Below are 25,811 nucleotides of genomic sequence, written 5' to 3' on the forward strand. Positions count from 1 at the left end.
TTTCATAGTCTATGTGATTGTCCACTTAGAAAATCCAAAAGAATCTGCAGACAAACCATTAGAATTAGTGTCTTTAGCGATGTCACTAGAGATAATAAGGTCATTGTACAAAAATCAACTGCATTTGTATAAGCTAGCAATACTTAAGATAGAATTGGTGAAGATAGCATTTACAGTAATGTTTTTTAAAGCCATCAGATACCTAGAAATTGTTCTGACAAAATGTAAAAGCTCCACACAGGAAAAACTACAAAACCAAAATATTGCTGTGAAAAATATAAAAGATCATAGTAAATGGCATAATATACTATGTTTATGGTTTGGAACACTCAATATTGCCCAGATGGCAATCCTTCCCAAATTTATCTGCAGATTCAAGAAAATCTCAATAATGCTTGGGGGAGGGAGTAAAGAGGGAGGACTGAAATGTGTATGAAATATAGAGAGCCCAAAATAGCTAAAACCATTTTAAAGCAGAAGAGCAATGTTAGAAGACTAGACCACTAGATACCAAGACTTGTAGAGCTCTGTAATTAAAACAGTGATATTAGCACAAGGCAGACAAATAGACCAGTGGGACAGAGCGTCCAGAAATAAACCCAAACGTATAGAACTATCTAGTTGATGAAAATGATGTCATTGCAATGTAGTAAGGAAATGCTCGTCTTTTCAATAAGTGGTATGGAAGCAGTTGGATATCCATATTAAAGGAGAGTATAGAATATTGGTCCCATCATGCCATGCACACAAATCAATTCCAGATGATCCTAGACCTAAAAATAAAAGGTGAAAGAAAGCTTCTAGAAGATAGCATATCTTCCTGTCCTTGGTAGGCAAAGACAGGGTACAAAAAACAGGATACAGAAAAGCACTAACCCTAAAGAAAGACTGACAAATTGGGCTGCATTAATAGGTCTATCATCAAAATACACCTTTAAGAGAGAAGGGCAACCCACAGAGTTTGCAATACATCTATCTGAGAAATTATATTGAGGCTATAAATAACTCCTATGTAGCAAAAAAAAGATGATCCAATTATAAAATAGGCAAATAATTTTACTACATACTCCACAAAATGATATATTCAAACAATAAAAAAAGTAAAAGTGTTCAATGCTATTAGTCATCCCCAAAATGCAAATTAAAACAACCTTATACCACTACATACATCAGAATGGCTAAAGTAAATAATAAATCCAGTGAACACAAAAATTTAATTACCCCAACATCATATGCTATTGCCAGGGGTGTACATTGGTATAACCACTTTAGGAAACTCTGGTGGTATCTACTAAAGCTAATCATCTGTTTGTCATAGAATCCAGCAGCTTCATTCCTCTGCACCTACTCAGCATATATGCACACATATATCACCAAAAGGCACATACAACTATATTCTTAGTAGCATTCTGTTATATTAGCCCTAAACGGTAAACAATGTAAAAGTCTACCAGTAACAGATGGATTTTCTTTTTATTTTTCTTTTTTTTTTGAGATGGAGTCTCACCCTGTTGCCCAGGCTAGAGTGCAGTGGCTTGATCATGGCTCACTGCAACCTTGAATTCCTGGGTTCCAGCAGTCCTCCCACCTCAGCCTCCTGAGTAGCTGGACCTGCAGGCAGGTGCCACCATGCTCGGCTAATTTAAACAAATTTTTTTTTTTTTTTTTAGACATGGGGTGTTGCTGTGTTGCCCAGGCTGAATCTCAAATTCCTGGGCTCAAGGATCCTCCCCCCTTGGCCTCTCAAGTGCTGGATTACAAGCCTGTGCTACCGGGCTGGGCTGGTGGTTTCTCTTCGATCAAGTCACTCTAGGGAAACTCATGCATGCCCCATGACTTCGATCATCGTATCCATTCTACTGACTCCCAAATCTTGACCTACAGCCCATATTTTCTTTCTGAATTTCACCCCTTCCCTGCCACCACCTCCGCCCTGCCCTGCTCCTTCCTGGATGCCCTCTTCTGACCATCCTCTACTTGATTTCAATATGTCTCAAATAAAACAAATGAATTTTTGCTCAGAATTTTCTGCTACTCAACCGTTTTCATTTTTCTCTGCCCTTTCAAGTTTATCGTTTGGTATATTTGATGTTTCTCTTTCCCTAGTCTTCACATCCAATTTTTCATAGCCAAGTTTTTTTTTTATCATTTGACCCCACCTAACATTCCTACTGAATACTCCTGCCAGACTGGACCACTAGCTCTTCACTGGCCTCCTCTGAACCTTTTCAGGTGATATTCCTTCTGCCCAGAACAGCTTACAGTAATAATAGGTTAATTTTTTTTATGATTGTGAAGATAAAGTCACAGTGATTCTCCTTTCTCTGGGAATTGCTCCCAACAAATGGCTGTGCTTACTGTCACCATATCTGTAGTTGGTGTGACTCTGTTCTCTGTTTACTTCAGAAGAGGATATCTGACTCAAGAAGACAAGTAAAATTTGCTAGGGTATTGGAAATTTTGAACCCAAAGACAGATTGGAAATAATTGGAAATCACTTTAGGTCAGCACTGGATAAGAAGTAACATGCGTCTCAGGAGGCACCCTTCAGATTGAGCTGGGTATCAGCATTCAGTCCCACAAGGCTACCTGTTTAAGAAGAATGGAAATATTTCATAGGTAATATGTTCTAATTTCTAATATGTCATATGTAATATGTTCATTTCTTAGTTTCTTCCTCTAAATAGCTCTTAAAATATTTTCCTTGATAATAAATGTTATGATATTTAGCATTTGTTGAGTGCACTGTACCATGTGTTGTGTTAAGCACTAAATATTCATGATAATTAAACCTCACAATAACACCAGGAGAAGTTATTTTCATTGTACCAAAGCACATATTTAATTAGCCCAATTTCCCTGCTAAGGTGACACAGGTAAGTGGTGACACTCCTGCAGTGACACAGCTAGGGTGTGCAATCTTAACCCCCCTGCCCAGGGATCCTTCCCCTCCAGCTGCACATGGGAACCACCTGGGGAGTGTACAGATCGTCCACTGCTGGGGTCCCTCCTGAGTGGATCTGACTGACCAGGTTTGGAGGGTCGCCTGGCCATCTGTATATTTTTTTAAGTTTTCAGGTAACAATATCAGACAGCCAGGATTGAGAATTATTTTGTTTTCCAAGAGTAACTGATTTCTTAGAAGTAGCCAACTCACCTACTCACCCACCTCAACAAACCTCAGAGGGTCTTAGGGTATGACTTGATACCGTTACAAGGAAATGTTGCTGTGAGCCATGCCTTTGCCACCTGATGAGCCTGCTTGGAAATTATTGTACCTGCCTTTTTTATTTCCACAAATTAACACTAGATGGCAAACTACACACAGGGAATCATATTAAGCCTTTCCATTTCTGAAACACTTTATTTTTTCTTCAAATAACCTCATTAGCCAATATTTGAGTTTAGTAATATAGTATTAAAACCAAGAGAATTCTTCATAAATTGAATTACTCCAGGTCGTGGGTTAACTAGCATTCCCTTCAGCAGGGCCATAGGCGCCCTGTATACACTATGGCTTGGATTTTAGTTGCCTTAAAGGTTCAGCTGTTAAAAGATGTTTATTAATCATAAACATAGAAAACAAAATACTTCCTTATCACACCTGAGAACACCTTTCCACCAATATATGTTAATATCCCTATTAAATAATTGACTCACTAATAAAAACGTTTACAAATACCTGCTTACCTTTCGGGGAGCTTGTCATATCTCTAGGGATACAAGGCAAGGGGTGCTTTGATACTACTATATGCCCACTTTCCTGTTCTTTTTCCTCAGAAACTGTTTGCTTGGATGATGAAGTAATGGAGGTGGGGTATGTGAGAAACAGTATGAGAGAAGTATACATTACTTATGTTGAGGAACAGTGTAATAATATTGTCATTTATTTAGTCTCTCATAACTGGTAAAATACCTTCATATCCCTGACCTCAAAGTGGCAGTACTCTTCCAGCTACCTCAGAGTTGACAACATCACTCATCTGACCTTACACATAAAGGTGAGGTGTGGGGGATTTGTTTTATTTTTTTTAATACTTTATGTATGTGTGTATGAATGAATGAATGAATGACAGTGTCTTGCTCTGTTGTTCAGACTAGAATGCAGTGGTGCCATCATAGCTCACTGTAACCTCGAATTCATAGACTCATTTGACCTATTGACCTTCCCCGCTCAGTCTCCCAAATAGCTGGGACTACAGGCATGTGCCACGACACCTGGCTAATTTTTAAATTTTTTGTAGAGACTGGGTCTTGCTGTGTTCCCCAGGCTGATCTCAAACTCCTAGTCTCAAACAATCCTCCTGCCTCAGCCTGAAATGTCCTGGGGTTACAGGCATGAGCCACCGTGCCTGGCCAGGTGGGAGGGATGTAGAGGTTCAAGTAATCTTTCTAAATGCAAATACATGATCACCAGCCTAATGGTTTCTCAGTTTTCTTGGGATAAATTCCTTAATTTGGATTAGAAGGCCATTCACGATCTGGTCCCCTCTCCTTGCCTCTCAGCCTTTTCACCTCCAGCCTCACATACATAGAGGTCGGATTGGAGTTTTTTCAGCTTCTGCAGCATGCCTTCTAGCTTATGAACCTTCACAACAAGCTGGCTCGTTTCACTTTGTTTGGTTTTTAGTAATACTCTCTCTTACCTTCCCCTTTGAACCTCATCTTAACTCAGGCTTAACCTACCTTTACATGTTTAATATCTATTTACATATTACCCACATATTTGCTTTTAGCTTTCTTTTACCTTCCTCCAAGAATCCATTGACCACCGAAGTGTGGATATATTTCTTCTCCTGAGTGCTCTGCATTTCTTCAGACAGCTTACCTGCTTTGTTATAACTGCCTCTTGTAGGTAAAGATGGCCCTGTGAACACCATGGAGGATGGAGGCGGTCCTTTGCTCATTCTTGTATTCTCAACATCCGGTGCAGTGCTTGGTTAATAACAAGCCCTCTATAAATATTTGTTGAATACTTGAGGTGTCAATACCTAACGACACCTCTCTTATGCCATCTTGTACCCAGGTTTGAGAGCCATAATATATGCATGCCTGCAAATAATAGATTGCCTAGAACCACCCCAATTGTCCCTTTGCCAGAAAAGCTAAAGACCAGCCCATCTAGTACTTGATTTGTTTTTTTTAAAAGCCAAGCTATGAAGAACCCCAAAGTCTCTCAGATTCACTTCAGATTCAAAGGGACAGATGTGAGATATGAAAAATATAATAAAATTTCTGTCCGTTCTGCTACAAAATCAAAATGAATGTAACTTTACATGACCATGCAGAATTCAGGTATACTGAGAACTTCACCATATTGAGAACTTATCAAGGGTGTCCAATCTTTGGGCTTCCCTGGGCCACATTGGAAGAAGAATTGTCTTGGGCTACACATAACATGCACTAACACTAACACTAATGATAGCTGATGAACTTCAACAAAAAAAGCAAAAAAGTCTTAATGTTTTAAGAAAGTTTACAAATTTGTGTTGGTCCACATTCAAAGCTATCCTGGGCCACATGCAGCCTGTGGGCGGCAGGATAGACAAGCTTGCTTTAGATGATTTGGGCCCACTAAAAACAGACTTAGGTCTTCACAAAGAGCAATTGCCATAGTGGTGATGAACTCAGTCCCTTCCATTCCCGCTCTCTGTGCCTCCTCCCTCCATCAGGGAGGGAGGGAGAATAAACTTTAAAGATATGATTAACTAGATTACATTCTTCCAACACCACATTATAGTTTGTAGATAAACCTCAGTGATGCCAAGGCCCTGCAGTTTGTATGCCTTGCTATCATATTTACTAAGGGGTTCTTAAGTTTATGCTTGGTAGAAAGATATGAGACTGAATAAAGTCCTTTTTAGTTCCTACCTTGGGTCAAGACAAACTGGTTAAAAAAAAAAAAAAAAAAAACAGCTTCATGGAAAACATAACTTTTGTCTTGGTCCCACTTTCACCAAATCTCAACATAATCACTTCTAAATAGCTCTGTAAAAGTCTATCTTGAAGGTTATTGTTTATTGTAAGCAACAGCCCATGACCTCTGAAACTCATCTCCATGTTCATTCATTGTATCTTACAAGGTTCTCTTTGCCACTTCCTAGAAGAAAATCCTATATGATTTTAATATCAAAAATAACTGTTGTTGTCTTGAGTGATTCATTTGTTATTACCTGAGAGATTAGTGAGAACTTGATGAAATTATAAGTTCCAGCATCACATCCTAGATCTACAGAATTTAAAATTCTGTAAGTGGGGCCTCAATGATTCTAGTTTTATAAACTCTTCAGGTGATTCAGATGCACACAAAATTTGGGAATCCCTCTTATAGAGAGGAATTATGTAATTGACTAGGCTTCTCTTCAGATTTGGCCACTGGAAAGCTTAGAGGTAAATTTGTGGTTCACTGGTAGCAGATGTGTGGAGCATTATGATTTTTAGTTATTTCCCTATCTGCTGTGGGTTTACCTTTGGTTTGTTTTTATTTCTATTTTCATTTCACTTCTAATTTAAGTTCTTGTCATATGACATATCCACATAAGCCATCTTAAGCCTTTTTTGAAACATGGCAAGAAACAGGCAGGTAGATAGCCAGACAAATAGAAAAATAGTTATTACACACAGCTTCTGTAGAGAACAAGGTATTCTTGGTAACTGGTGCAGAGTAAGCACCCTTTGCAAACCTGGAGAAGGCCGTGTGTGTGTGTGTGTGTGTGTGTGTGTGTGTGTTGTGTGTACGTATGTGTTGTTTAAGTAGATGAGAGGAAGTCGTGCATGTGAATTAGAAAACTATTGTGTTTGTTGACCAGTGAATGACTTTTTACTTTTTCATCCAAAAGCAACTGTTGGCTGGGTTCAGTGGTTCCTGCCTGTAATGCCAGCCCTTTAGGAGGCTGAGGCAGAAAGGCCACTTGAAGCCAGGATTTTGAGACAAGCCTGGGCAACATAGCAAGACCCCATCTATATGAAATTTTAAAAATTAGATGAGTGTGGCAGCATGCACCTGTATTCCTAGCTAAGGAGTCTGAGGAATGAAGATGCTTGAGCCCAGGAGTTGGAGGTTACAGTGACTTATATGGCACCACTGCACTCCAGCCTGAGTGACAGAGTGAGACACTGTCTCAAAAACCCCGTCTCTAGTAAAAATACAAAAAAAAATTAGCCGGGCGTGGTGGCGGGCGCCTGTAGTCCCAGCCACTCGGGAGGCTGAGGCAGGAGAATGGCATGAACCCAGGAGGCGGAGCTTGCAGTGAGCCAAGATTGTGCCACTGCACTCCAGCCTGGGCAACAGAGTGAGACTCCGTCTCAAAAAAAAAAAAAAAAAAAGAAAAGAAAAACAACTGTACTTCCTTGTTGCTCTTCATTGAATTCATGGTACATGCACTTGCTAGAAAGCCCATGTGAAACAGTAATGTGGATGATAGGACAAATCCTTACCCTCTTTTGTGCCTTTTCTTGCTTGGCTACAAACCTTTCCACCTTAGTTGTCTTTATTACCTAGTAGCTAATCCCTACGAAGGCATTAATTTACAACAGCTTTAGAGAGTAATTCTGAGAATTCCTGGGAGTGAAGGCCTCCCCTAGATTGTTTTGATATGTTTCCATAAGAGGAAATTCACTTTCCATTTTTCTATCTGTACCACAACCACCCTACCTGTGAGAATCGCCATAAATGGGGTTGAGCCTAAGAATTACACTGTTAACTATAGAGGGTGTCCAGGTTCTTGGCATCTTGAACAAAGAATTGGACAAAATGCACAAAGCAAGGAAAGAATGGAGGGTTTTAGTAAAAAATGAAAGTACACTCCACCGTGTGGGAGCGGGCCTGAGCACAGGAGCTCAAAGGCCCTGTTACAGAATTTTTGGGAGTTTAAATACCCCCGAGAGAATGCCTTTGGTTACTTGCGGTACGCCCTATGTAAATGGAGAGGATGAAGTAAAGTTACAAAGTCATTTAGGCATATGCCCTATGGAGAGGATATTTCCTATTATAACTGAAGTGTGAATTGGCCTTACATTCCCTCCCTCCAGCCCCTATTTTCCTGCCTCAATACCACAGAAAGACTATTTGATTTATCTATCTGACAAGTGGTCATGTGTTACAGCCAGGCCAGGTAAACCAGATCATCTTATCTTGTATTACTCTCCCCAGTCATTACCATGAAGAAGATCCAGTGAGATCAAAATTTGAGACCTCTCAGCTAACCTGAGGGAGACAGGGGATGTAGCCCGATGCCACTTTCTGCCTTAGGAATTTAGGATTGAAAAGGTTGGGTGTCACTGCATTTGCTGGGTTTTCACTTTTTTGGATACTTGCTTGTAACATGGTTCCATGCGTTCTGAAACCCTGTCAGCTGGACTTCACCATACCAAGAGCAGCTTTATAATAATTGGGTAAGAATTTGGCTATTTTGGCCCAGCTGAAACCCTAGAGCCTGATTAATCTAATGGGGGATATCCTTTAGTGCTCCGTCAGTCAGGGCAGTGATTGTTAAACTGCTTCTAAATTCTGAGATAAGTATTAAGCAAAGGGACCCACTTAAAGACAAGGTCCTTCAGTTCAACCAAGCTTCGGAGCACCTGTTTTCTGAAGGTATGGGCAGGGCACTGCAGGGGTCTGGAGATGGGAAGGCTGAGTGCTCTCCCTTTGGATAATGATAGTTAATAAAAGCAGTATTTAGTGAGCACCTGGCAGTTAATATACATGATTTAATGTAATTAGCTACAATACTAGGAAGAAGAATATAAGGAAGGTTTGATGGAATAAGACCAATTATCTGCTATAAAGATTTGGAGGTGCCAGTGTGGTGGCTCATACCTGTAATCCCAGCACTTTGAGAGGCAGAGGTAGAAGGATTGATTGAGCCCAGGAGTTTGAGACTAGCCTGGGCAACATAGGGAGACACCTGTTTCTACAACTAGTTTTAAAAATTAGCCAGATGTGGTGGTATGTGCCTGTGGTCCCAGCTACTCAGGATGCTAAGCAGGAGAATTGCCTGAGTCTGCAAAGTGGAGGCTGCAGTGAGCTGTGATCTCACCACTGCAGTCCAGCCTGGGCAACAGAGTGAGACTGTCTCAAAACAAGACAAAACAAAAAAGATTTGTAAGGAAAACTCTCCGAAGGAATTGGAAATACTTCATGGAAAAGCTGGTTTTTGAATTTAAAGCCGTAAAGAATGGATGAAATCTGGAAAGCTGGAGGGGGGATTGGCATACCATGAAGGGGAAATGCCAGGAGAAAACCCTGGGAGACAGAGAAGGACTGGTTAGTTTAGGGAAGGGTGAGAACTCCGATTTAAGTAACATGCAGGGTAAGTCTAAAGAACCCTTGGGAGGGACCTGTTGTGCAGAGTCTTGGATGCCAGGCTGGGTTGAGGAGTTTCTCTCTAATTTGCCATGGGACTGTTCAAGGCTGTGGAGCAGTGGAGAGATTGATGGCAGCTAGCACACAGGATTTAGAGGTTGTTGAATAGCAGCATGCAGACAGGGGTATATTTGGAAATGACTGAAGCTGGTTAAAAGACTTACAGTAGTCCAAGAAAGAATGAGTGATGGAAACCTGACTGTAGGCAGCAGAAACTCACAGGATGGGGACAGATGCAGAACTCTTAGTGGAGATATCATCCATGGGATTTTGGCAAAGATTAGGGAGATGGTGACACAGGAGCAGATTTGGGGATGAGTTCTTTTGGGGGCATGTTGAGCTTCAAGCAACAGTAGGAAGTCCAAGTAGAGATGCCCAGGGGGCAGCTGGAATTGCCACCTGAGTTTGGGAAGGGAGAATTAGGAAGACAGATTTTTCTGCTGAGGCGATAGTTGACACTATGGGAAAAGAGGGGATTGCAGAAATGCAAAAGGATGAGATCAGAGGTAAAAGATCCTCCTTAGAGGATCTTAGTGTGGATCCATCCTCTTGAAGAAAGGCTTGTCAAGGAAGTTGTTATGTATAAAATAAAAATAGTGACTGAGGTTGGGCACAGTGGCTCATGCCTATAATACCAGCACTTTGGGAGGCCTAGGTGGACAGATCACTTGAGGTCAGGAGTTCGAGACCTGGCCAACATGGTGAAAACACATCTCTACTAAAAATACAAAATTTAGCTAACCATGGTGGCAGGTGCCTGTAATCCCAGCTACTCAGGAGGCTGAGGCAGGATAATTGCTTGAACTGGGAGGTGGAGCTTGCAGTGAGCCGAGATAGAGCCACTGCACTCCAGCCTCGGCAACAGAGACTCCATCACAGAAAAAAAAAAAAAAAAAAAGTGACTGAAAGCATTCAAACCCACCAGGAGCTGATACCTTAACCTAAGATGTTGGTTATCAATTAAGAGCACAATTTGACTATGGAGAAAACAATCAGGTGACACGAAGGAAGAACTGCAAGGAATCAATTGGCAAATTTATCTTTCAAAACTCATACAGAAAAGACTTAACAAGGAGAGGAGAACCACCCCTGTGCTTGTAATAAAGTTTGGATGACAGGCTAGGCCTCCCGATTTGTGATATTTGGGATCACCCTGTTTGGTTTTATTTTTATAACTACTGTCCTGAAATAACCTTTGTCCTGTTTCCTCCTTTTGGTTTGTTTTACTCTGTCCAGTGTAATAGGAGCAGGCATAGATAATTCCCCTTTAAAATATAAACCTAAATAATAGGTTAAGAGAGATCCACCATAAAACCCATTCCTGCACCTAGTAATTTATCCTGCTTGTTCCAGCACTGGAAGTTGATCCTGCGTTTTTACCTGGTGATTACCTGGGCAGGGCTACAAACTGAACAAACATTTATTCTAGCCAGAAAACACTTCAAATGGCAAGATGACTCTTTCAATATTTACTAATCTGCTATTAGCTTAAGCCAGTACACTCATAATGACTTTCAAACATACAAAGAAAGGTTAATAAATCTGAATGACAGCTATCGTACTCTTAAGTCACTAGGTTAGTGGCAAATAATGGCATAGAGCATATAATAATCAAGGAAATAACTACCATAAAATACATAACAAAATATTACCATGGAAATGAACCCATTTATACTGGCATGAGAGGCTACTCACAGCAGGTTTCTCAGCAAGTGAAGGGGAAGCTCAATTCTGTCCAGCTCCACTCTCCAGCCCAAGAGCATGAATGGCCCTTTAAGGGGAATACATTCCTTCATGGGTGAAGGCACTTTGGCTTCTCCCTGTTTTCTCTAGTGGTAAAATTCAGGAGAATTGGCAAATGAGATTCTGCTTAAAGATTTTTTTGGGTTTTTTTTGAGATGGAGTTTCGCTCTTGTTGCCCAGGCTGGAGTGCAATGGTGCGATCTCAGCTCACCGCAACCTCTGCCTCCTGGGCTCAAGCGATTCTCCTGCCTCAGCCTCCCAAGTAGCTGGGATTACAGGCATGCACCCCTACGCCCAGCTAATTTTGTATTTTTAGTAGAGATAGAGTTTCTCCATCTTGGTCAGGCTGGTCTCCAACTGCTGACCTCAGGTGATCCGCCCACCTCGGCCTCCCAAAGTGCTGGGATTATAGGCATGAGCTACCGTGCCTGGCCAAAGATTTTTAAATCTTCTAAAGAATCAGATCTTGCTCATTTTAGACTCATTTTCTTTGCCTACTCTTTAAAAAACTGGAACCGACATACAGCTCTGAAATAATTCAATTGAGCCATCCAGTAAGTGTCCAGGTTGCTTCCTGTTTTCTGGACACTCATGCAGGCAGTAGAGACATTGGTGAGAAGGGCTTTGGTGTCAATTAGTCCAGAGTTCAACTCTCTGCTCATTTATTTCATTATCCTTAAGTCATTTAACCAGATATTTCTGGAGAACCCAGTGGCAGGTTTCAGGTCCCAGGGTTATGGTGATGAACAAGTAGACACCGTCCCTGCCCTCATGGAGCATACATTTTAGCTTCAGGGGAAAATTTTAAAATACCATAATAAAAATCAAAGCAAGGCCACAAGGCTCAGATTTTCTGTGTGACCTTTGGCAAGTGTCTTAGCCCCTGAGTTGTTTTCTCCTTCTCCTTCTTCTCCTTCTTCTTCTTTTCTTCTTCTTCTTCTCCCTCTTCTTCTCTTCTTCTTTTCCTCTTCTTCTTCTTTTTTTTTTTTTTCCTGAGACAGAGTTTCACTTCTGTGGCCCAGGCTGGAGTGCAATGACACAATCTTGGCTCACTGCAACCTCTGTCTCCCGAGTTCAAGTGATTCTCCCACCTCAGCCTCCCTGGTAGCTGGGATTACAAGCACCCACCACCATGCCCGGCAAATTTTTGTATTTTTAGTAGAGACGGGGTTTCGCCATGTTAGCCAGGCTGGTCTTGAACTCCTGACCTCAGATGATCCACCTGTCTCAGCCTCCCCAAATGTGAAGATTACAGGCGTGAGCTGTGGTGTCCAGCCTAAGCTCCTCAGTTTTCAAACAGGGTTCTTAGGCATTCAGTTCAATAATAATTGCAAATAACTAAGTATGTGGTCTGGTATGTAGGAACCACACAATGATCATTATCTGATATTGTTTTAAATTTTACAATTACAGGATTTCAAATTGTTTTGTTCCCAAGTGCATAGAGCTATGCCTGACACATGGCAGGCATCCAATAAATATTTGTTGACTGACTTTAAAGATGAAGAGAACCATGATGGCACAAAAAGACAATAATGGAGATGAAATTAAACCACAAGGAAAATTCATACACTATTCGATGGAGCCTTTGTAAATTTAACATAACAAAGTGTTTCTTCTTCTTCTCCTCCTTCTTCTTCTTCTTTGAGATTGTGGCCTCACTCTGTAGCCCAGGCTGGAGCGAAGTGAGTGATGGGATCGTGGCTCACTGCAGCCTCAACCTTCTGGGCTCAAGCAATCCTCTCGTCTCAGCCTCCCAAGTAGCTGGGACTACTGGCATGTGCCACCACACCTGGCTAATTTTTAAATTTTTGGTATAGATCGGGTCTCACTATGCTGCCCAGGCTGGTCTGGAACTCCTAACCTCAAGCGACTCTCTTGCCTCAGCCTTCCAAAGTACTGAGATTACAGGCATGAGCCACCATGCCTTGCCTCAAAGTGTTACATTTTTGGGGAAATCCTAGCCAGAAAACAGAATTAGTGCTCAGAAATTGAACTCATAACTATCCCTAAGTGAAAAACTCAAATACGTTCTTCTCCATCTTCATCCACTAGAGGGCGTATATTACTTAACACAAGTCAGCCTTTCCCAAGCACGGCTGAAGCTGTTTTAAAACGATGGTTAATGGAACAACGAGTAGACCTAATGACCTATCCTGTACATTTTGATTTAGGCAGATGATTAAACTAAATGGTCTCAGATAAAAAATAAATAGTATCGAAAAGAAATAATCAAAATGTGATTCTTATAGTTCCTCAAACTTTGTAATAGAAGAATAAACATTAAAGAAATTACGTCATTTTCTTTTTCAAACATTTGTCAAAGTCATTTTGTTTATATCCTAACTCAAGATAATTCAGTTAAAATGTACTTAAGAACGAAATCATGAATAATATTAACATATTTCAGGACATTACACCAGTAATGTGCCAGTAAGAGTACAGTTTTTCATTTGGAAGAAGCTTAGCAGGTGCCAAAGAATAATCAAAAATTAACTGCACAAAATGACATTTGTTTTAAGGGGATCATTATGTGATGATTTTACTTGGATCATGTTTGTCAATCTAAACATTTATGATATGGCTGAAAAAAACTGAGAAATAAAAAAGTCCAAAACACCTATTTTTAGTTTGAAACTTGCTTCTAGAGATTTTTTTTTCCCTTATTTTGGTAGTGGAGCTTCAATCATTTAAACCATAAGATACCTCCTCTTTAGTCAGGCAGTTGTTTTATTCACTTCTGTGGAAGGAGGAAACAGTAAAATTAAAGGTATGAATCGACTGAGATAACATTTGTTTCTTTCAAATTTCACTGGGGAACACTTTAGACTGAAAGAAAGGATTCTTCTCCTCTACTAAATATTTTACATCCTTAAAAATGAAATTGTGACTGGTCACCAAAACAGACACTTGAATTGAATAAATGTGTCAGACTCTGTATTGAATATTAAATAATTATTTTGTCTCAGGCAAATGCTCATTTATGTTCTGTGTAAACCGCTGTGACTTGCTATATATTTCCTGTTGTTTATTTCCCAAGAGCCTGCAAACTACTTGAAATGAGGACTTTAGCCTGCTTTTCTATAAGCATGGAATGATTGCCATAGGGCTAGAATATAATTCATGCTCAATAATTACTTGTCGAATTATGTTTTTAATACTATAAGCCAATATTTCCCTAAATATGTTCTGTTGAGAATTAGGCTCTCTAGACAGAAGCTCGTAAAACATTATCTCCGTGGTCAAATAAATTTGAGGAACTACCTGGTGTATTCTTTTTTTTTTTTTTCATTCAACAAACATTTATTTAGCTTTGACAGTGTTGGGTGCTAGATTGGTCTTTGCACACAAGAGAGTACGGCAGAGAAACAAAGGCCATCTGGAAAAGTGACATCTACTGCTAGTGTAATAGTGTGAAAATAACTCATATATTATTATAATAAAATGTATTTTTTCTGGATTTATTATAATTCTCATTATAAAATGTTTAAATTTTTTTAATTTTTAATTTTTATAGGTATATAGTACATACATACGTGTATAGGGTACGTGAAATGTTTTGATGTAGGCATACAATGCATAATAATCACATCAGGGTAAGTGGGACATTTATTACCTCGCTTATCATTTCTTTGTGTTAAGAACATTCCAGTGATACACGTTTAGTTATTTGAAAATGTACTGTAAGTTATTGCTGACTGAAGTAACCCTGTTGTGATATCAAATATTAGATCTTATTTATTCTATCGAACTATATTTTTGTACCATTAACCATCCCCACTCACCTTGCCTCCCCTCTACCCTTCCCAGCCATCATTCTGCTATCTCCATGAGTTCAATTATTTTAATTATTAGTGCCCACAAATGAGTAAGAACATGTGAAGTTTGTCTTTCTGTGCTTGGCTTATTTCACTTAACATAATATCCTCCAGTTCCATCCATGTCCTCTAGTTCTTGCAAATGACAGGATATTATTCTTTTTTATGGCTGAATCATACTCCATTGTGTATATGTACTGATTTTTCTTTATCCATTTGTCTGTTGATGGACACATAATTTGCTTCCAAATCTTGGCTATTATACCACAATAAATCTAAGAGTGAAGATATTACTTCAATATGCTGATTTCCTCTCTTTTGGGTCTATGCCTAGCAGTCAGATTGCTGGATCATTTGGTAGCTCTATTTTAGTGTTTTGGGGAAGCTCCATACCGTTCTCCATAGAGGCTGTATTAATAATTTACATTCCCACCAACACTGTACAAGGGTTGCCTTTTCTCCACATCCTTGCCAGCATTTGTTATTGCCTGTCTTTTGGATAAAAGTATATAACTGGGGTGAGATGGTATCCCATTGTAGTTTTGATTTGCATTTGTCTGATAATCAATGACATTGAGCACCTTTTATATACCTGGTTGCCATTTGTGTGTCTTCTTTTGAAAAATGCCTCTTCAGATCTTTTGCCCATTTAAAAAATAGGATTATTAGACTTTTTTTCCTCTTGAGTTGTTTGAACTTCTTATATATTCTGGTTATTAATCCCTTGTCAGATGAATAGTTTGCAAATATTTTCTCCCATTCTGTGGGCTGTCTCTTCACTTTGTTGATTGCTTCCTTTGCTGGGCAGAAGCTTTCTAACTCGATATGATCCCATTTGTCCATTTTTGCTTTAGTTGCCTGTGCTTATAGGGTATTACTCAAGAAATCATTGCCCAAACCAATTTCCTACAGAGTCTTCCCAATATTTTCTGTTAGCCCTTTCATAGCTTGAGGTCTCAGATTTACATCTTTAATCCATTTTGATTTGATTTCGTTTTTCTTTTTTTAGGCAGGGTCTTGCTCTGTTGCCCAGGCTGGAGGGCAGTGGTGCGATCTTGGCTCACTGCAGCCTCTGCTTCCTGGGTTCAAGTGATTCTCCTGCCTAAGCCACCCCATTCACTGGGATTACAGCCGCACACCACCACACCCAGCTAATTTTTTGTATTTTTAGTTGAGATGGAGTTTCGCCATGTTGGCCAGGCTAGTTTCAAACTCCTGGCCTAATGTGATCTGTCAGCTTCAGCATCCTGAAGTGTTGGAATTACAGGCATAAGCCACCGTACCTGGCTTGATTTGATTTTTGTATGTGGAAAGAGATAGGGATCTAGTTTCATTCTTCTGAATATGAATATAGTTTTCCAGGCACTGTTTATTGAAGAGACTGTTCTTTCCCTAATATATATTTTTGGCACCTTTGTCGAAAATGAGTTCTATGAAGATATATGGATTTATTTCTGGGATCCTTTCTGTTCCATTGGTCTGTGTATGTGTTTTTATGCCAGTACCATGCTGTTTTGGTTACTATAGCTCTGTAGTTAATTTTCAGGTAAAGTGATTCCCTAGTTTTGTTATTTTTGCTCAGGATTGCTTTGGCTCTTCTGGGTCTTTTGTGGCTCCATATTAATTTTAGAGTTTTTTTTCTATTTCTGTGAAGAATGTTATTGATATTTTGATAGGGATTGCACTGAATTTGTAGATTGTTCTGTGTAGCATTGACATTTTAATAATACCATTTCTTCTAATTCATGGACATGGAATATTTTTCCATTTTTTGTGTCCTCTTCAATTTCTTTCATCGATGTTTTATAGTTTTCATGGAGAGATTGTCCTTATCTTTGGTTATATTTATTCCTAGGTACTTTATTTTGTTTGTAGCTATTATAAATGGAATCACTTTCTTGATTTCTTTTTCATATTGTTTGCTGTTGTCTTATAGGAATGCTACTGATTATTGTATATTGATTTTGTATCCTCAAACTTTACTGAATTTGCTTATCAGTTTTTTGGTGGAGTCTTTAGGTTTTTCCAAATGTAAGTTCATATCATCTGCAAATAAGGATAATTTGACATCTTTCTTTCCAATTTGGATACCCTTTATTTATTTCTCTTGTCTGATTGCTCTAGCTAGGACTTCCAGTACTATATTGAATAATAGTGGTGAAAGTGGGCATTCTTGTTTCAGATCTCCTCATTCAGACTGATACTAGCTGTGGGTCTGTTGTATATGACTTTTCTTGTGTTGAGGTATGTTCCTTGTGTACCCAGTTTTTGAGGGTTTTTATGATGAACTGGCTTTTCTACTTCTTCAAGATGCATTGTTAGGTTGTTTATTGGAAGTTTTTTCACTTTTTTGATGTAGGTGCCTATAGTTGAGTTTTATCAAATGCCTTTAAGCATCAATTAAAATGATCATATGATTTTTGTCCTTCATTGTGTTGATATGATTTATCACACTGAATGATGTGTGTATACTGAAACATCCTTGCATCCTTATGATAAATCCTACTTGGTCATGAAGAATAATCCTTTTAATGTGTTGTTGAATTCAGTTTGCTAGTATCTTGTTGAGGATTTTTGCATCAATATTCATCAGAGATATTGACCTATTGTTTTCTTTTTCTGATGTGTCTTTGTCTGGTTTTGACATAATGTTAATATTGGCCTTGTAAAATGAGCTTGGAATACTTCCAAGCTCATTTTTGGAATAGTTTGAGTAGGATTGGTATTAGTTCTTCTTTAAATGTTTGGTAAAATTCAGCAGTGAAGCCATCAGGTCCTGGGGCTTTTCTTTGATGGGAGACTTTTTATTATGACTTCAATCATTACTTGTCATAGGTCTTATTCAGGTTTTGGATTTCTTCATGGTTTAATCTTGGTAGGTTGCATGCATCTACGAATTTATCCCCTTTTTCTAGGTTTTCCAATTTATTGGCATATAGTTGTTTGTACTAGTCGCTAACAATCCTTTGAATTTCTGCAGTGTCTGTTGTAATGTCTCCTTTTTCATCTAGGATTTTATTTATTTGGGTCTTCTCTCTTTTTTTCTTACTATGGCTGAAGGTTTGTTGATTTTGTTGCCAAAAAGCATCTTTTTGTTTCATTAATCTTTTGTGTTGTTTTCTTCATTTTAATTTCATTTATTTCTGCTCTGATCTTTATTATTTCTTTTCTTCTACTAATTTTGGGTTTGGTTTGCACTTGCTTTTCTAGTTTTTAAGATGGGTTAGGTTGTAGGGTTTTTTTTTTGTTTGTTTGTTTTGAAGTTCTACTTTTTGATATAGGCACTTATAGTTCTAAACTTTCCTCTTTTTAGTGCTTTTACTATATCCCACAAGGTTTGGTATGTTGTGCTTCTATTATCGTTTGTTTCAGGAAATTTTAAAATTATTAATCTCTTTATTGACCCACTGGACATTCAGGAGCATATTGTTTAATTTCCGTGTGTTTGTATAGTTTCCAAAATTCTTCTTGTTATTGATTTCTAATTTTAGTCCATTGTGGTCAGAGCAGCAGATACTTGACATAATTTCAATTAAAAAAATTTTAAGACTTCTTTTGCTAGCTAACATATGATCTAACCTTGAGAATGATCCACGTGCTGAGGCGAAGGATGTGTATTCTGTAGATGTTTAATGAAATGTCCTGTAAATACCTATTAGTTCCATTTGTTCTATAGTGCAGATTAAGTCTGATGTTTCTTTGTTGATTTTCTCTCAGGAAGATATGTCCAATGCTGCTAGTGGGGTGTTGAAATCTCCAGGTATTATTGTTGGAGTCTATCTCTCCCTGTAAATCTATACATACATATATGTGTGTGTGTGTGTGTGTGTATACACATATATGCACACACATACACACACACACACACACACACACATATATATATACCCTCAGTGTGTGGTGCATATATGTTTAGAATTGTTATATCCTCTTGCTAAATTGATCCCTTTATCGTTATATAATGACCTTCCTTGTCTCTATGGTTTTTTCTTTTTTTGGAAATCTATTTTATCTGATATAAGTATGGGTACTCCTGTTCTTTTTTGGTTTCCATTTGCATGGAATATTTTTTTTCCATCTTTTCATTTTCAGTTATTTATGTCTTTATAGGTGAAGTGTGCTTCTTGTGTGTTTTTTGTTTGTTTGTTTTTTTTCTTGAGATGGAGTTTTGCTCTTGTTGCCTAGGCTGGAGTACAATGGTGTGATCTCAGCTCACCAAAACCTCCGCCTCCTGGGTTCAAGCAATTCTCCTGCCTCAGTCTCCTAAGTAGCTGGGATTACAGGCATGTGCCACCATGCCCTGCTAATTTTCTATTTTTAGTAGAGACAGGGTTTCTCCATGTTGGTCAGGTTGGTCTGGAACTCCCGACATCCAGTGATCTGCCTGACTTGGCCTCCCAAAGTGCTGGGATTACAGGTGTGAGCCACCACGCCTGGCCAAGGCTTGTTTTTTTAATCCATTTAGCCAGTCTCTGTGTTTTAGTTGGAGAATTTAGTCCATTTATATTCCATGTTATTATTAATAGGTAAGGATTTAATACTGTCATTTTCTTACTTATTTTGTGGTCTTCTTGTGGTCTTCTCTTCATTATTTCCTTCTTTCCTGTCTTCCTTTTTATTAAAGTGATTTTCTTTGGTGGCATGTTTTAATTTCTTGCTTTTTATTTTTTGTGTAACTGTTGTAGTTTTTTTATTTTTTAATTTAACTACCATGAGGCTTGCAAATGACATCTTTTTTTTTTTTTTTTTTTGAGATGGAGTTTCTCTCTTGTTGCCCAGGTTGGAGTGCAGTGGTGCAATCTTAGATAACTGCAACCTCTGCCTCCCAGGTTCAAGCAATTCTCCTGCCTCAGCCTCCTGAGTAACTGGGATTACAGGTGCCTGCCATCACACCTGGCTAATTTTTTGTATTTTTAATAGAGACAGGGTTTCACTATGTTGGCCAGGCTGATCTTGAACTCCTGATCTCAGGTGATCCACCCACCTCGGCCTCCCAACTGGGATTACAGACGTGAACCACCACACCTGGCCACAAATAACATCTTATAACCCATTATTTTAAGCTGATGGCAACGTAACTCCAATTGCAAAAACAGCCAAACTAACAAACAAGCAAAGAAAAAACTAATAAAAATTATATACTTTATCTCCCCAGTTTTTAACTTTTTATTTTCTATTTCTATTATATTATACTGTATATGTCTTGAGAAGTTTCTGTACTTACTATTTTCAATAGGTTCATGTTTTAGTCCTCCTGTTCATCATATGAGTAGTTTATACACAACAATTAGTGTTATGTTATTCTGTAGTTGTCTATGTATTTACTATTACCATTGAGTTAGGTACCTTCAATGATTTATTTCTCATTCATATCATTTTCTTTCCCATTGAAGAACTCTCTTTAGCATATCTTGTATGACAGTTCTGGTATTGGTGAAATCCTTTCTTTTGTCCAAGAAAAGCTTTCTTTTTTATGTTTGAAGGATTTGTTTTGATATAATTTTCTAGGATAAAAGTTTTTTTCCTTCAGCACTTTACATATGTCATGGTACTCTCTCCTGGACTGTAAGATTTTCACTGAGAAGTCTATTGCCAGATGTATTGGAGCTCCATTGTATGTTATTCGTTTCTTTTACTGCTTTTTGGATCCTTTCATTATCATTCACCATTGGGAATTGGATTATTAAATGCCTTCAGGCAGTCTTACTTAGCTTAAATCTGCTTGGTGTTCTATAACTTTATTGTACTTGAATATTGATACTTCTCTCTAGGTTTAAAAAGTTCTGTGTTATTATCTCTTTGAGTAAACTTTCTACCCTGATCTCTCTACCTCCTCTTTAAGCCTAATAACTCTTAGTTTTGCACTTTTGAGGATATTTTCTAGATCTTGCAGGCATGCTTCCTTCTTTTTTATTCTTTTTTCTGTCTCTGCCTGCATATTTTCAAATAGCCTGTCTTCAAGCTCACTAATTCTTCTTTCTGCTTGATCCATTTTGCTATTGAGAAATTATAATCCATTCTTCAGTTTGTCATTTGAATTTTTCAGCTCCAGAATTTCTGCTTGATTTTTTTTAAATTATTTGAATCTCTGTTAAATTTATCTGATATGATTTTGAGTTCCTTCTCTATGTTATCTTGAATTTCACTGAGCTTCCTCAAAACAGCTATTTTGAATTCTTTCTCTGAAAGGTCAGAGGACATATTTGTGTCACCCTGGGATTGGTCATGGTGCCTTTTTTGTTTCATTTGGTAAAGTCATGCTTTCCTGGATGGTCTTGAAGCTTGTGCATGTTTGTCAATGTCTGAGCATTGGAGAGTTAGGTATTTATTCTTCTCTTCAGAGTCTGAGTTTGTTTATACCCATCCTTCTCAAGAAAGTTTTCCAAGTATTCAAAGAGAATTGTGTTTTGATTTAAGTATTTGGTCACTGTCACCAATCTGCATGAGGGGTCACCCCAAACCCCGTAATGCTGTGACTATTGCAAACTCAGTAAGAGGCCTTCAGCAAGATCAGGTAGAATTTCCTGGATTAGCAGGCAGAGTCTCTTGTTCTCTTCCCTTGATTTCCTCCAGACAAATGGAGTCTCTCTTTCCATGCTCTAAAATTTGGAGAGTGGTGATGCATGCACTCCCATTGGCCACCACCACTGGGACTGTGCGGGGTCACAACTGAAGGTAGCACAGTACTGGGTCTTGCCAAAAGCCCATGGTGACTACTGCCCAGCTATTGCTGATGTTTATTCAAGGCCCAAGAAGGGCTTTTTAGTCAGCAGATGGTGAATCCTGCCAGTCTCATGTCTTTCCCATATGGGCAACGGGCTCCTTTCTGGTCCAGGGTGGCTCTAGAAATGTCACCTGAGAGCCAGGGCCTGAAAGAGGGGATTCAAGATTCTGCTTGGTGCTTAATTTTACTGTGGCGGAGCTGGTATCCAAGTTGCCAAAGTTCTCTTTACATTCCCATCTCTTCTCCTCAAGCAGAAAGTCTCTCCTAGCTCTGTGAGCTGAGCTGCCTGAGGTTGGGGGATAGGTGGCACAAGCACTCCTTTAAACACCCCAGATGGTATCTCACTGGGTCACCTGCACCCCAAGTCCACTGGCTTCAAGCCCAGCACAGCACCAAAACCTGCCTAGGAATTGCAGTCGTTGTGGCCTAGACTACCTTTCAGGTTTATTTAGGACCTGGAGCACTTTAGCCTGCAGTGATGGGACTTGTTGGAACTCAGGTTCCGACCACTGGGGTGAACTATTCCCTGTTGGCTGGGGCTGGTCTAAATGCTCCCTTTTTGGATACTGGCTGAATTCTTCCCCATGTTGCTTTTCACTGTGTACAGCATTGACTTGAATTGCAAAGCCCCACGGTCATTTCACTCTCCCTCCCGCAAGCACACAGATTTTCTCTCCATACCATGCAGGGCTACCAGGGGAAGGGAGAGGGGTGACGTTGGTAATTCAAGACTGTCTTTCCTATCCTCCTCAGTGCCTTTTTCTTTGATATGATGTTAAAATCAGGTACTGTGATTGCTCACCTGATTTTTGCTTCTTGTGAAGGTACTTTCTAGTGTAGATATTTGCCCAATTTTATGTTCCTGTTGGGGGGACAATTTGGTGGGTTCTATTTGGCCATCTTGCTCCACCCTCCTCCCCCGTTACAAAGTTCCAGTTTTTTGGCCCGATGCGGTGGCTCACGCTTGTAATCCCAGCACTTTGGGAGGCCGAGGCGGCCGGATCACGAGGTCAGGAGATCGAGACCACGGTGAAACCCCGTCTCTACTAAAAATACAAAAAAATTAGCTGGGCGTGGTGGCGGGCGCCTGTGGTCCCAGCTACTTGGAGAGGCTGAGGCAGGAGAATGGCATGAATCTGGGAGGTGGAGCTTGCAGTGAGCCGAGATTGCACCACTGCACTCCAGCCTGGGCAACAGAGCAAGACTCCATCTCAAAAAAAAAAAAAACAAATTTCCAGTTTTTGCACTCATATTATGAGGCCGTGAAAAGTTCTGTGGTTAAAAATTCACTTTGATTAACCTGATATTTTCAAATTAATGTGATCATAGAATCATATTTTAATATGACATAACCTCCTATGGGCCTATTGGGAAATCTAGTAAAAATAAATAATTAGAGGATTCCATCTCCTAATCATGGCCTTTGGTGCAACATCCAGAACTGTAATTCTGACTTGATTGGGACTAAGAATTAAAACACAAAATATTATAGCCATACCTGTTTCCTATTCTAGCTCAGAGAATGTAGCTGTAATCAACTGTGTCTCTGGAAGATTTCTAAAAAATATCACCTGCCACCCCCAAAATGGAAACATTGTAATAATCTGTGTTCATTGTGTGTCAAGTGTGGATAAACTGAATCCCTGGGGTGCTTCATGCCACAGGTGGACTTCTTTTTTTTTTTTTTAGGAGGGGGTATAAATTGTATTTTTTTTTTTTTTTTTGAGACTGAGTCTTGCTCTGTTGCCCAGGCTGGAATGCAGTGGTGCAATCTTGGCTCACTGCAACCTCCACCTCCCGGGTTCAAGAGATTCTCCTGCCTCAGCCTCCTGAGTAGCTGGGATTACAGGCATGCGCCACCACGCCCAGCTAAGTTTTTTTGTATTTTTAGTAGAGATGGGGTTTCACCATGTTGGTCAGGCTGGTCTCAAACTCCTGACCTTGTGATCTGCCCGCCTCGGCCTCCCAAATATACAACTTGGAATGGATTTGAGGAAAATTGTGCCATAAGCAGATTGTCTTTAAGTGGCTAAACAAAGATTTAAAAGTAAGTAACAGTAAAAGAAAATGTTTCTGGTACAGGACCAGCAGTACAAAAGAATAGCATACAAGTACCTGGATAATACATCCATTTTGCAATCGTGCAACTTTTAAGTACATATTGTTGACTGTCCATAGTCCACGCAGAGTTACAACTCCACACTTCAACAACAACATGCTGACAGTTCCTAAAGAAGACTACTTTAAAAAAAGGCGTAACTCAGATGTTCCCTCATTTGACCAACTCCATCTAAGTTTAGATGTGCAGAAGGGCTTAGATATATCAAGAGTAAGCCACATGCAACATGTTACTTGATCAATTTTCTAAAAGAAGGTTTCAGGACAATGACAGTAAGATAAGGGAAGAAAACATGGAGGAATGAAGTCCTAATTACTATATATGCATATTTTTTTGACAGTAGGGAGAAACCTTTTACAGATAAGTTACAAACAAAGAAAAGGCAAATAAACGATTTCGTACAAGAAATTTAACACACTCTGTACCAGGTCTTCACTTTGCTGTCATCACTTATGCAAACTCTTCATGGTTTACTTGACCATTGCCATCAATATCTGCTTCCCTGATCATTTCATCAACTTAACTTCTCTCCAAGGTTTGTCATCACATGACAAAGTTCTGCAGCACCAATATAGCCATTGCCATCCTTATCAAACACACGGAATGCTTCTCTAATTTCTTCTTCACTGTCTGTGTTTTTCATTTTTCTTTCCACCTTTGTCAGAAATTCAGGGAAGTCAATTGTGCCATTACCATCAGCATCTACTCCATTAATTACATCCTGTAACTCTGCTTCTGTAGGATTCTGTCCAAGAGACCTCAGTACAGCTCCCAATTCCTTTGTTGTTATAGTTCCATCACCATCTTTGTCAAATAGCGAAAAAGCTTCTTTGAATTCTGTAATCTGCTCTTCAGTCTGTTGGTCAGCCATGCTGCAAGCGCTCCCGGTTTCGGAAACGCAACTACACAACCACTTGGCTGGCTCCTTCCACGCGGACTAATTCTCCACAGGTGGACTTCTAAAGATACATGCAAAACTCTACTTCTAGGAATATATCCTATGATATATTCACATGCGAAAAATGACACGTGCACTTTTATTATAGTGTTTATTTGTAGTAAATAAAGGATGAAAAACGATCATTAGTAGAAAACCAATTTTTAAAGTATGATATATCCTCTGGTTGTTATTAGAGATGTTCAAATATTTTCAGTATTTCCTGGTACCATTTTGGTTATAGGTGGCCATGTGACCTCTTTGTCCAAAGTTGTAAACAAAAATGACATCTGCCACTTTTAGACTAAATTATTTCATTTCAGTGATTCTCTCTACAGTTCTCTTTCCTACTGCCAAAGTGACCAGATAGAGCCACATGCATTTGTCTGGGTTCCCTAGTAGTGTAGACATGAAATAGAACTTCTGGTCAACTCATGATAAACATGTAGCAGGAGCTAGAAATAAAACTTTGTGGGCTGGGCGTGGTGGTTCATGCCTGTAATCCCAGCACTGTGGGAGGCCAAGGCCAGAGGATCATGAGGTCAGGAGATCAAGACCATCCTGGCTAACACGGTGAAACCCCATCTCTACTAAAAGTACAAAAAAATAGCCAGGCATGGTGGCGTGCGCCTGTAGTCCCAGCTACTCGGGAGGCTGAGGCAGGAGAATGGCGTGAACCCGGGAGGCGGAGCTTGCAGTGAGCCGAGATCGCGCCACTGCACTCCAGCCTGGGCGACAGAGTGAGACTCCGTCTCAAAAAAAACAAAACAAAACAAGAAACAACTTTGTGGTTTTAAGCCACTGAGATTTGAGGATTGTTTGTGACTTGAACATATCCTAGACTATACTAACGTTTAATTGAATGTGAAGCAATTTTTTTAAAAAAAGTAAACTATTTATTATGGAGTGATGTCCAATATATATTGTCAAATACCTATTTTTAAGTGGAAAAATAAAGGTCCAGAAGAGTATATATAGTATAAAATATCTGTGTGTGTGTGTGTGTGTGTGTGTATGCCGTGTCTGTTATATATAACATAGAACATCTCTGGAAATATACTCAAGACTCTGGAAATTTTGTCTGTAAGGAAAAGTACTTGATGGAA

The 25,811-nt window shown here is 39.3% G+C and overlaps 1 pseudogene across 1 annotated transcript; it reads right to left on the bottom strand.

Annotated features, from left to right (window-relative positions):
• Positions 1 to 24,200: 24,200 nt before the first annotated feature.
• Positions 24,201 to 24,709, bottom strand: LOC100587752 (annotated as a pseudogene). The gene has a single exon (XR_179519.3). The product of XR_179519.3 is annotated as a calmodulin-like (transcript).
• Positions 24,710 to 25,811: the final 1,102 nt, after the last annotated feature.

The sequence above is a fragment of the Nomascus leucogenys genome, chromosome 16 (genome assembly GCF_006542625.1).
Source record: "Nomascus leucogenys isolate Asia chromosome 16, Asia_NLE_v1, whole genome shotgun sequence".
NCBI lineage: Eukaryota > Metazoa > Chordata > Mammalia > Primates > Hylobatidae > Nomascus > Nomascus leucogenys.